We start from the raw sequence: 12,665 nt of genomic DNA, 5'->3' as shown, positions 1-12,665 counted from the left end.
GTGAGAATTTCAATTTTTGGTCAGCAATCAGCAATACAGAAACAATAGGCACTTGTGTGTGAAAATGTTACACCCCATTTGTTCTTTAATTAGGCATCTTAAACAACTTAAAAAGTCTCATGGAATTTACCATTTGTGGCTGTGTTCCTTTTATCTTACTATTTTAAATGAATTGCACGTGTGGCCTATTTAAGTCATCAATTGAATTAGACAATCGCTAATTTGGCTATTTTGACATTTTTCCAAGATTCCAGTGGTTTGATTTCATAAGCACAGCAAATCAAAACTACAGAAGCAAGGAGGTGTTTCAATAAGTGTGCACGCTGGTGTATGTGAAAGTGTAAACGCAAATGTGCACACGGAGGCAAAGGCAGCTGGAAGGGAGAGTGTAATCTTCCTCGTGATCTAAGGATTCCTGTTTTATATAGTCTGTTTCTATCAGTTATGGACTGTATCCTGTCTGCCTATTTAACATGTCATATATTTAATTACAAATGCGTCTCTGTGAAGATGCAGCACTCCTGGATCAAAAGCTCCCGATGCATTTTTTATTATTATTAATATTATTTATTTAAAGTTTTGACACCTGCTTACATGATCTCTGCACTTTTCAAGTAGTCCGGCAGACGGTATAAGCCACTTGGGTAGACGGCACCAGCAACCGGAGCTAAAGATAGAGCGTAGGTAGCTTTAAATGGTCTGGTTCCCTCGGCTGCACAGCGTTTTGTAAAGAGATTCTATTCTAATAGGTGCTCTGCGAATGCAAGTTGAATTGTGTGATCTAAGAGAGCACAGTGGACAAAATGTACTTGAAAATAGTTTGGGATTTCATGCATCCCTGGGTTCCAGTACATTAGAAAGTTTACGAATGGGAATCTAAGCTTGTCCGGTTCCTAGTAGCCGACTGCCCTCAAAACTGTCAAGTCCCATCTTCAAGGATCTCAGTGAGTCAGCATCAACAACGTGGCTAGGCAACCCATTCCATTTGTATTTATGTATGTATTTATTTGACAGGGACAGCGGACAGTTTTTAACATCTATGACGTGTCATAAGATGCATTGCACCCAGATTTAGCGGAGCTCATTTTCATTGGCATACCCTCACTGTGTGAAGAAGTGTCTCCTACCCTCTGTCGCAGGCAGCAGTGTGGAGTAGTGGTTAGGGCTCTGGACTCATGACCCTCTGACCTGAGGGTCATGGGTTCAATCCCCGGTGGAGGACACTGCTGCTGTACCCTTGAGCAAGTTACTTTACCTAGATTGCTCCAGTAATGTAGTAAAAACCCAACTGTATAAATGGGTAATTGTATGTAAACAATAATGTAATTGTATGCAAAAATAATGTGATGTTACAATTGTAAGTCGTCCTGGTAAGGGTGTCTGCTAAGAAATAAATTATGAGTCTGTCTCCCTTTATTTCCAGCAGTGTCCTGGTTTCTGTGCTGCATGTAATGGTTAGTGTTAACTTTGTCAACTCCCCTTTAAGATTTTAAAGACAATCAAGTCCTCCCTAATTCTTTGTTCTTGCTAAAGAAGAGTTAGGTCCCTCAGCCTGTACCCTGCGAACGATGGATTCAGCTGGGTGTTCTTCACATCACGAGACTATAGATCATGCAAAGGAAGTATCGCCATTCACTTCTGCAGCTACAACAAAAAGTTTTGCATCACTTAGAATTTTAGGATTGAGACATAATTTAAAAAAACTACTGTATATGAACATAATTCAGATCTTTTATTTAGCATCATGTAATCAAAGAAACTACAAAATGATATTGCAAAAGTCTACCGGAAGCCATAATAGTAGTACAGTATTTCATGTTAGATTTCAAAATGTCACATTTTTCAATTTTTGTCACTTTTTCATGAAGTATATGGAAAACTATAAAGCAGTATATAGTTCAATATGTTAACGTAACATTATTCAGCTGGTTTCATTCGACTTTGTGTTCTAGGATGATGCAAAACGTTTGGCCATAGCTGTGCACACTGAACAGTTTCACATCTAAAAGAAACGTTGTCAGTCTAATAACACAACATTTGTGTTGAAGCTACAGTACCCGTTCTCAAGCTGGCTCATGCCGTGCCAGTGTTGCTGGGCTGTAGAGCTGTGCTGCTCACAGCTCACATGATAAGTGAGCAACACCTCCCTTTGACCTTTCCATTTCAGTCACTTTCTATTTCCTCGCTAGTCTGACTCGCTAATCTGCATTCAAAATCCTGCTGAGTTCATTAACACGCTGTTGAGAGTGACAAGATCCCAGACACAAAGTGACCGGCCAAGGCTCCGAAGCCCTTGACCTGCAGACAAGAAAAAACAAATCAAAACAGCAACATGCTGCTGAGAACGAATCTGAATGCACACTGACAGGAGCAGGAGGGGTAAGCTTGTGTCTCACACTGACACAACTACCTGGAACTAATGTGTGGAAGCATGAAGGAAACTGATACAGATAGATTCTATTTTAAAATGGAACATGATTGCCTTTCACCCCTTGGTCTCTGTAAGTTGCTTTGGATAAAAGCATCTGCTAAATGACTAGTATTATTATTTTATTAATAATAATAATAATAATAATAATAATAATAATAATAATAATAATAATAATAATAATAATAATAATGTCATTGACATGACATTGAAAAGAATACAGTGCCATCCCTGTACCTTCAAACTCTGCCTACATAAATGACATTCTGTGCAGTATGTGGTTTAGTATTCAGAATTAGTTATCTCTGTATTGGTTAGTCTGCTGTCATGCTATTATTAAGCTGTTTCAAAAAAGTGTAACATAACGTTTAAAAGACAAGTACAGGGTGCATGTATTTAGGAGGTAACTGTCTTCTGAATGATACAATCCAAGACAGAGTCAAGGTTTTTATAATAGGGAGGTAGGTGGCTGTCTCAGAATGTATTTTACATGTGTATGTACTGTATAGTCCCTTCAGTCACTGTGCGCATAATTGTTCCACATTAAGTTTCCTAGCTCTGTATCTATTATATAACCCATATATGTTGTTTTTTTTCAAAGTTATGGCAGGGCAACTTCTCGAACTCCGCAGAGTTCACACAAACCTGTTTTAAAATTTCTATAAATTAAATTGAGCATTCATGACCGAAGGGGATATAGTTTGTAGTGTTTCGTTCTTTAATTTTTTTTTCAAAAATCCTGGATTTTAACACCAGACCAACTAAGAGCTCCTCCTAATGCAATCGAATCAGTCATTCGGCTCAGTGATAAGCTGCTGTTGCTGTGCTGTCAATGGACCCTCTGTGACGTTTGTTTATCCATGTCGTGTTACCGCAGGATAACAGAATTGGAATCACATTGAAAGTGAAGGGCAGAGGTAACCCGTTTCTCATCCTTACAGTTCAATACAATCCATCCAATGTCTGGAAAGGACAGCTGGAAACAGAGAACTCCTTTCTCCACAACTTCAAATGGTTGCCTTGAGGTGAAACCTACGAGAAACCGAAGCGAAGCAGACAAATGTTCCGACTCGAGCCTTCAGCAGAGTTTCTAATCGGTTTCAGGGGAACCAGGCTCCTGGAATCCTGTGCATGCTGCTGCTGCAGTGAGAGGAGGAGTAAACAAGCCCAGAGCCTAATAAAACACACCGAAATAGCTTCTCCCTGTTCCCCCGGATAATATACGATGTCATTAGAGGGAGATTTTCCACTCAGACGGCCACAGCGCATTCCTGAACTCCACAGTTGTAATGCCTTTTAAACAACCGTTGATTAGCACTGGGTCAGCCAGCACTGTAGTCCGAAATCTGCCGGAACGCCGCTAAAATATCGATTTTCTTACACAAGAATTCTTATTATACGAATTCCCATTTTATGTGTATACTGAACTTCTAGTAAGACCTATAATAGGTAATGCATGTGTCTCATTTCTACAGGTACTTCCACAAAGTGTCTTTCTCCACCTTTTCGCAATGCTTTACTTTGTGGCAGAAAGATGATGACTGAGCTGCCTGTAGAAATTAGTGATTTCCATTACATGAGAGTAGATGTTAAAACTTCATGCTGATTTGAACTCGGCTCTCGCCAAGATAAGCACTAACTAAGACGTAGCTTTACAGTAAACTAATGTGATCCATCTGTGTCTCCATCCATTTGTGTTTCCTTCCATATGATGATGTAGATGTCCTTCTGACTGGTGTTGATGGCTAAAGTGTAATGCTGGCTCCAGGGATCAGCTTATTGCCTCGCTAGTGCATCAGCACACACAACGGCTGCGATGCTGGCTCCGGGGATCAACCACAGTGCGGTCTCCCCAGTGCATCAGCATGACAACCGTCTGGATTGAGCTAAGTAGGGAACATCTCTGGGGTCTTCAAGTGGGCACCTTCCATCCTCAGTGTTTCGTCGACTAGCCCACGACACCTCAAGAGGGCTCGACAGTGATGCTGGCGTCCCAGCATCACCCCCCTCCGTCCCCCACTCAACTCAGCCCAGCTTACTTACCCGTACATCAGCATTTCTTTCTTTCTATTGAATCTTTCCATCTCAACCACAGCCAGTTGCTGCTCCTGTCTGCTGCTTCAGATAAGTACCTGACTGGGGTATTAACTTTTATAAGTTAATACATTGTGTGTAGCCAGTCGCTTATTGCTATGAGATGTCTTTGAATGCAGTTTGATTATAAATCACAAAAACAAAGTGCTGAACTCACAAACTACTATAAAACATAAAAAGGCTTCTTGTTTTTTAAACTTTAGAATTTGATATCTACTGTATAAACAGGTAAGACGCACTGTAATTGGATGATTTCTCATAAGCCATGTATATAAAGCAGATTGTCCCTGCCTTCCTGTTAAAGAAACCAAGCAGATTAGTAAAACTTGGAAAAAATATTCTGACTTCTTGAGCAACTGCTGTATCTCTGACCAGACAGCCTGGAGGTGCCCCCCCCCCCCCTCTTTCTCTCTGTGTGTATCTGTCTGTTTTTATACCAGTAGACAACATTAGCACCGTATTCCAGACAGCTTGTAATTATCAGTGATGCAACACCACCGATGCTTTCCTTTCCTTCCAAGTTTTCTGTCATACGTGAAGCAGTAAAAGTAGTTTAATAGAAGAACATCTATTTAATCCGACACTTGTACCTGCAGTGTGAAATGTGCTGGGCTAACTCCTTTACCTCCAAATGCGCGATAATGGTGCCTTTAAAAACACTGCAGGTGATGCACGCCCATTTAACCTGCAACCACACGGTACACCCCAGTGCAACAGGTATTACCGCACCCAGCTGCACTCCGTTTAAGTGGTGTCGGTAGGACCCTAAATACCGGATACAAAGTGAAAAGTTGGGAAAACAAACAATCTACGGGCAAAAACTGACTTGCAAGAAAGTTAGGCTTCTGAGAGGTAGGGATTTTTTTTTTATGAAGTTACTACTTTACTTTGTACAGAACTATTCTGTGTGGCAGACTTAACGTCATTGTTGGTGTGCCATTGTGAACAGACACCTGTGTTAGTAATAGTGGAAGGGGGGGGGTTGATGTCACTGTTTTAATTGAAGCAGAGGGACGAAACACAGACATCTGCTTGACTTCTCAATCTTCCATGTGTTTTTTTTTCATTTTTCATATAAGAAACGCAGGGGGGAGGGGGTTACACGCAGCCGCGGTCGATCAGATTACACCGAGCAGCGATGCACATATTATATAAACAAGCGACTCGGCAGTGCTCAAGCGCGCATCCCTAGAGTCTCGCTGCAACAGTCACAGAGCTCTGGGCTCAGATTTCTAATAGAAGAGTCATTATTTCTAGTGGGCAAGATCTACATAGATATTCATACTCGAGTCAGAAGCATACCTTTCTTTGCAGTAAATCGACTCCATTCAGAACAGTTCATCTAAAATTCCGTGCTTTTTTGCACGTTGCAATAGAACACAGACCATTCAGCTGCACTGCATTCCAGACAGTCTATGCAATCCATTTATAATACACCCCCAAACCCCCAACCCAGCAGACTGTACCAGAAAACGCACTGTTTTAGGGCAAGTTTCCTATTCGAGCTAGCAAGAAATAGGGCGGTTGCACTGTATGGAGCAGTTTCTTACAAGTTGTATACAGGACAGGGTCTGCTAGGTTCTGACAGGACAAGTTCAGTCGACAGAGGCACAAAACAAACGGAGATTTAAAAATCTGATTTAAAAAATATATAAAAGACGACGTGAGAAAATATGTACGTGCAATGAGAAACCCACAACTAAACAGCAACAAGAATAGCAATACAGTAATAACAATGATCAATATAATTGTGAACTAATATAGAAATGCTAAACATACATGTGCTGTCTAATTCCAGATTAAAACCAGCGTTCTAAATGAAATTCCACAAGAACATTCCATCAGCATCACATTCCAGACTCCTAATTGGGAATGCGAATCTCAAAGCAACATTCCAGATCGAACTTTTATTTTACTCGTGTTCTGTGGTAAGTGAAGTGGAACTTCAATGATGTTTTGTTGTCGCGTCCTGTTGTGTTCAGAAAAAGGGCGTACACTACAGTTTGAATTCAACTTTTATCGCAGACAGGAAAATGCTGAATGCTAAAAATAAATCTTGATGATGATACGGTAATAATAATAATAATAAATACATTTGTATTTAACTGTAATACAGTTAATTTTGCAAATAAACTATTCATGTGTGTATGGTAACGTAATTATGTGTGCCTTTATATCGTGTGCCGCATTTCAATTGCCATTGAAGAGGAAGGGGGCGTCGGTCAATGCGTCCCAAATATATTTATTTTTTGTATCAGGATATGTTTTCATAGCTTGTGACTAATTGCAAACATGAATCACAAATCTCACGTCACGGCGGAGTATTAAAAAAAAAGAGGTCCCAGAACGGAATGGAGAGAAGCGGCGGAGCAGTGAATGAAAAGGCAATCGGAGTTAATGACAAACACATGTTAGTTCAATAAGAGGAGAGAGGGAGAGGGGGAGAGGGGGGAGAGGGAAAGACCCCCAACCGACCCACCCTCTACTCAGCAACAAGCAGTAAAGCTGTATAGTCGCAAGTTGCGCTGTGTCTATGAAAACGCCTCTCTCTCTCTCTCTCTCTCTCGCTCTTTCTTTCTCTGTGAAGAAACAGAAGTATCTAGTTTCATGTTATTATTGTGCCTGACCCGTCCGCAGACCGATCCGCAATGTGGACATGCAGTACGGCTGTAGGCTGTGTTTATTATGAGGCTATTAGAAAGACATGCGTATCACATTAACAACACAAACACACAGCGCTGTTTACCCTAGGCAGTGGTGGAAAAGTTTTGCTTCTCGCATTATCCCCATTGCCTGCAACTTTTTCATAAAAGTGCATTAAAAACACGCGAATTAGACCAACAAATAAATAAATAAATATATCAAACGTAATAATGAAAGACTTTAAAAGAAAATACAAACTTTATTTAAAATGAAGACTAACATACTGCTGCGTTTTCCTCAATAATAATAATAATAATAATAATAATAATAATAATAATAATAATAATAATACAGCTCAATCGGATACAATAATAAAGTGTAGTCTTTTACTGCATGAAATGTAAACAGCAAAGCAACGAGAATTAAAAACCGCACGATAAAGAAACCGATTATCTACTTGACAAAACCGTCAGACAAAACCAGTCAACGCATTTAAAAAAAGGATTAATTAATATACGGTACAAACAAAAATGGACATTTACAATAGTTTTAACCTGAACGTGTGTTTTTAAAAAGTATTCCAACAAACCAGAATAAAACATTTAAACATGATTCATTTTAGCATGAAATGATGATGGATATATATTAATCGAGTGGTTAAGTATCTAAATATGATCTAAACTCCATATTTAGAGGGAGACTGAAAACTAGCGACGTGTTTCCCAAACTTTGCGAGGCGCCTTTAAAAAGAAATCCATACCGTTATAATGCATCAGCTAGACCACTGTTCTGTATATGTCGCTGAAAACAGAATAATAAGCGAGCATATACAGTAATAAGAGCAAATGAAAGTTAAGTTCTGCGCATTGAGTCTTTTCTCATCTTACTGTTTAACAGAGTTCGGTGCAATGGTAGGTTTTGCTTACCTTCGCTCTCGCTGTCCAGACAGTCGATCCTACACCGCCCTGGCTCCGCTTCAAGCCGGACCCGCACTGACAGGGGGCTCCTGCACACTCCGAGACCCGACAGAGCCCAGTCGCCTCCCATTGCCTGCTTCTTAAAAGGGCAACGCCAGCGCCGGCGCGACTCGAGAGAGGAACAAGCGCGCAAAAACAGACGGGGGTTTAAAGACGCACTAGTCTAGAAACATTCAGAAGAATGACTTCTTATAAAATTCTGCACTCTACGGTCATGTTTTGCTTAGTTTGGCATCCTTTTGGTTAACTTGATACATGTATTTATGCATATAATTGTATTTTTTTCTAACATCAAACTTATTTTGGTCAATTTGACACCCTTCATATATGAATGTGTGTGTGTGTGTGTGTGTAGATATTTTTCATTCTATTTTATGTCTTTTAAAGCAAATTTCGACTGGTCAGCCCACGTGGAAGGGGTAAAAATTCATTTGAACCACTTCATCATTCCCAGTTTGAGATGTCTCTCAAAAAATGATAAAGCGTTAGTTTCCATTGCTCTAGCGTTGTTGATTATGCAGCTTGTCATACATCACGACCATTCATCATTCTCCTTTAAAAAAAAAAAAAAGATAATCCCACCCATATTGTTCTCTATTTGAATGAAATAAATACAAGGCGGACAGATCCGTGTCTAGAGTTTGGGGCATAGTGTCGGATGTCCTAATTCGATGCCATTGTATATTCATTTCAGAAATGTGTAAAGCGGGGAGGGTGGAGGGTGGGGGGCATGGTGACGCAGTACAGCTAATTCTTTATCTGTATTCTTTATTAATTAAATCAGAGCGCATGGCGCTGCCACATAGCTAACGCTAGTGTGGTGCAATATCCACTCACCAAGACACACTCACAAACTTGAACAACGACATCACGTTTATTAAGAGCTCGCAATTGCAAATAATAATGCGGTTTGAACCAAGTGCTACACTTTTTTTAAAATGATCTTATTTCATATTGAATCCGTGTGTAAAGTAAACGGTGTCAGCATACAGGTATCGTGATACAAGGTGTTCAGTGCTTTTAAATAACGTCATTAAGAGGCCCCTCTCCTGCCCCGCATTGCTGTTTAGTACTACTTTTGTAATATGAATATTGTCTACGAGACCATGACTTTCAAACAGGGCAACAACGACACTAATAAATGTATTGCGTTTTACTACAGCAATCGCAAAATCACAGAGACAGTTAGAAATGAATCTTTCGTGATTTCGCAGCGGCAAAGTCTGCAATTATAGATGGAAAATGCAGTTTTCGTTCCTACGACATGAAGTACGTAGTTTTTGATTAATTTCATGTTCAGGGAAGAAAGTCTTCTCTCCCCTGACGCTACTGTGACAGGCACAGTCCAGAGCAGACGCAAGCCAATGCTGATGTTAGTGCAGCCCAGCAAACTGCCCTTAGATGTAGTCGAGCATCGCAAGAGGCGAGCAGTGTGTCAAAATTAGTTCATTTTTAAATGTCTTACCTTTTTTTTTTTTAGCTTAAATCGTGAGTTACATGATTACGAGGCACATAATGACAAACTTGCGCTCGGCTTTCAACCGCTACACGTTGTTTTTTTCTTTTTATGGCGTATCGATAAAAAGAACGTTACAATGGCTAACAAGTCATTCATTCTGGTGCAGACTCGAGGTGAATATAAGCTTATAGTAACTGAGCCACGAGAACAGCGGGCCCCTTGCTGCCTGGGTAGCGTGGGCTTAAAACTGCTAATGCTTCCAACCATAATTGCCGCTGGTCCTTCCTCTATGATTCCCCAGGCTGGTTATACGCGAGTCATTGATCACAGCCGCTTTCATCTTTCCAAACCCAAAGCAGATGTGTAAGGAAGGGTTATGACTGTGCACCGGGGAAAGGAAAACAACAGAGACCAGTACCTTTAATCCTGGACTTAAACTGTCTTCTAATAATGGTTTTGTCCTGTTTGAATTATTTATTTATTTATTTATTTATTTTTGCTGTTGATTTTCTTTCCCGGACCCTCTTGATAACGAGATGTATAGATCAAGGGTTCTATCCTGATTTAATAAAGACATTTAAAAGTTGACCTGTCTGATGCACGATTCTTAAACATGGTTGTCTTGGCCCGGTGGAAGCCCTGTGTTGGGGGCTCCTTGTGCAAGACTCCGGGGGTTTGGTTGAACTCTTCTGGGAGCTGTCCCTGGTGCTGAATTTAAACAGCTCTTCGGAGCTGCCCTTGGTGCTGAATTTCTACAATCGAATCTTTTGAAACCATACTGTATAATTTGAATCTGTGGCTGACTGTGGGAATCTTTTTCAGTGTATTAATCTGTGTCTGTAGTTTAAAAGCGACAATGCTTCCTTAAACATAAGTTTCCCAAGTATCTACAAAAGTGTTGCGTCACCCTATAGAACGAACTCATTGGCTTCATAAAGTCGAATGAAACCTGCTGAATAACGTTAGCCTGTTGAATTACATACCGTTTTGTGTTTTTCCATATACAAAATCTAAAATGAAATATTGTACTACGATTATGGCTCCCGGTAGACTTTTGCGATATCATTTTTTTTTATTATTATTTATTACATGATAAATAAAATATTTAAATTATGTTTAAGCTCCCCCAGGACAGTTTTGTCAATTAACCAATTTTCCTTTAAAACCAAAAGGAAGGCTTCTGGATGATTTGAATCCTCTCCCCTGAGGAGGATGGCACAGCATGCTTGTCAATAAACCTACTGCGCCATCTCACGTCCATGGAGAAGCTTGGTTTATCATTGATAATATAGGAACTTCATCATTTATTTGCAATAAATTGGTTAAAGAGATTCGAACCCGGCCCTCCAAGAGGTGTGCAAGGTAATTGAATTAGACCACTACCCACCACGCTACCCTTGTATATGACATTCATTTCCTTTTAAAATGTTTCAAAATTCAGTGTTTTAGACACACTGCTGCAGGACACACTCGGATTACCCAAGACTTTAAAACCATGGTTTTATTCAAATATAAAACAGTAAAATAAATATTACAATAACGCAACACCAAATCATTTAACGCACGTGTGAAAAATGCACATTTTGAAAACTAACCGTTACTGTAGAATACTTGGTGAATTAGTAAACTGTGCTTTTCTCGTGCTTACCGAAAGCATTGATCAAATTTTAACATGGTTGTCAATATACTTTATCATATCTCCGGGCTTTACAACGCTTTTAGTAAACGTCTATACGGGTGGACAGGTGGTGTGTTCTCTGCTTATTTTTACATACAGTTGAGGCAATGTACAAGACATCAGTCATTCAGTGACAGTAAATGTCTGATTATTACAATTTTGTATACAGAGACAGAAACACAGAGACCCGTGAGGCCCACATAACGATAGGGTTGCTGCTTGTCTTTAGTAATGCAGAATGAGGTGGCAGAAACCAGGAGTGACAAATTATTGTTTTTAAATTTTTCCAAATGAAACAATAAAACACAGAAATGTTCCTCTGCAATAACAATAGTAAATAATAATTATAATCCCGAGCGGATGTCTCGGGTTTGGTGGTTCCTGCAGTTCCTCTTCCGTAGAGTTCCCAGGTAAGTCTTTGTTGTTGTGTACGGTTCAGTTTGGCTTTTGATTTTTCTTTTCCATGTTCCCGGGATCGACCACCAGATGGCGCTGCGAGGCCAGGCTCATCAGGTAAAGTAGGAGTACCAGGATGTTGCGCTCAAAGTCCGCCGGTTCACTGGGGTACTGCAATGCAACCGGCTCCCAGCCGTCCCTTAATGGAGACGGAACAACCAGGCTGCTGTACGGGTGAGTATTAGTCCAGTACTCCGTTTTTAGGAACACTAATGCGTTTATAATCCACAGTTCTTTTCAGGTACCACTTCCCATCTGTGATATTCCACGAACCAACCCGTTCTCTTCTGAACAGTCAATAAAATGTATTTTAAACCCAGCTGACTTCTCTTGGTAATTATTTTAAAACAGTAAGTTTAAAACACAGGACATACAAAAAAAAAAAAAACAGCGTCCTGTCCTTTCCGTCGTTAGCACAAAATAATAGCGTACTCACTGTTGTGGTAGCTTCGTGTCGGTGTGCGTTGCTTTGCGTCTGCCCTTCACTTTGGACAGCACTCCCAGCAATATCTCACAGCACCTGTACAGCTCCTTCACCAAGGTTGTGTCTGCTCCATACCACAAAGGGATCTTCAGTTGCCATCCTGCTTTGCTACTATCTAAAGAAGGTTTTATAAAGCTGGTGCCAGTACCCACCTGGCAGTGATTGGCTTCGCTGGGGCTACTGGGAAATGTAGTGTCTAACTGTGACGTCTGTGCTGCATTTAAACCCCGGTGTTCTTCCTACAATACAGGTGGAACTTCGGTCCCTATCTATCCCTCTCCAAACCCCACCTGTCCTACGATATATTTAGTATAACATATATATATAACTCGGCAACATCCTGTAATGTGTACTTATAAAATATATATTAAACAATTATCTTAAATACCATAAAATATTCATGCTATCTGATATAGATCAGGGGGGTAGCTAGGATTAGATTTTTA

General features: G+C 40.2%; 1 protein-coding gene across 1 annotated transcript in view; it reads right to left on the bottom strand.

The window, feature by feature from the left end:
* Positions 1–8,235, bottom strand: part of LOC117968259 (KN motif and ankyrin repeat domain-containing protein 2-like) — a 68,892-nt gene extending 60,657 nt beyond the window's left edge. Inside the window, exon 1 of the mRNA XM_034915884.2 lies at positions 8,092–8,235. The gene's annotated coding sequence lies outside the window, so the exon portion shown is untranslated. The remainder of the gene's footprint in view (positions 1–8,091) is intronic.
* Between the last annotated feature and the right edge of the window lie 4,430 nt (positions 8,236–12,665).

This window comes from Acipenser ruthenus, chromosome 34 (assembly GCF_902713425.1).
Source record: "Acipenser ruthenus chromosome 34, fAciRut3.2 maternal haplotype, whole genome shotgun sequence".
Lineage (NCBI taxonomy): Eukaryota > Metazoa > Chordata > Actinopteri > Acipenseriformes > Acipenseridae > Acipenser > Acipenser ruthenus.
This window is presented reverse-complemented; position numbering and strand designations above follow the sequence as displayed.